We start from the raw sequence: 531 nt of genomic DNA, 5'->3' as shown, positions 1-531 counted from the left end.
ATAAATCCGACTGAAAACAATATATTATATATTTTAATTCAATTTTCCTATTTTTTAAAAAAACCTTATATCTTTATCTTAAATTAAAAAAAAATAGGATTTTCAGCATTTATCAGAAAAATATCGATTTATTTTTTTCCTAATCCTACTAGGAATTGGAATTGCTAGTATTTATCTGAAAATAAATAAATTTCGGATTATTACTGATATACTAGCATTATCAAATCATTATATTTAATCTGATAAATATCGAAAACAAATAAAAGTAAGAAATGATTGCATTTTTTTTTTGAAAATGTATACTAATCTGATTTCATGCATGGATTTAACTTTATCTCGATTTTGTATAGGTTTAACTTTACCTTCCTGCATATGACATGAAATCATCTGATTAGGATAGATATTCATACTGATTAGTTTACTTTCATGTCGAAAATTGATAAAACTGATCAGATTTCTTGCAATAGATTTAACTTTATCCTATATGTATAGGTTTAACTTTACCTTCCTGCATATACATAAAATCGTTTG

This window comes from Brassica oleracea, chromosome C7 (genome assembly GCF_000695525.1).
Source record: "Brassica oleracea var. oleracea cultivar TO1000 chromosome C7, BOL, whole genome shotgun sequence".
NCBI lineage: Eukaryota > Viridiplantae > Streptophyta > Magnoliopsida > Brassicales > Brassicaceae > Brassica > Brassica oleracea.
Note: the sequence above shows the minus strand (reverse complement) of the source record.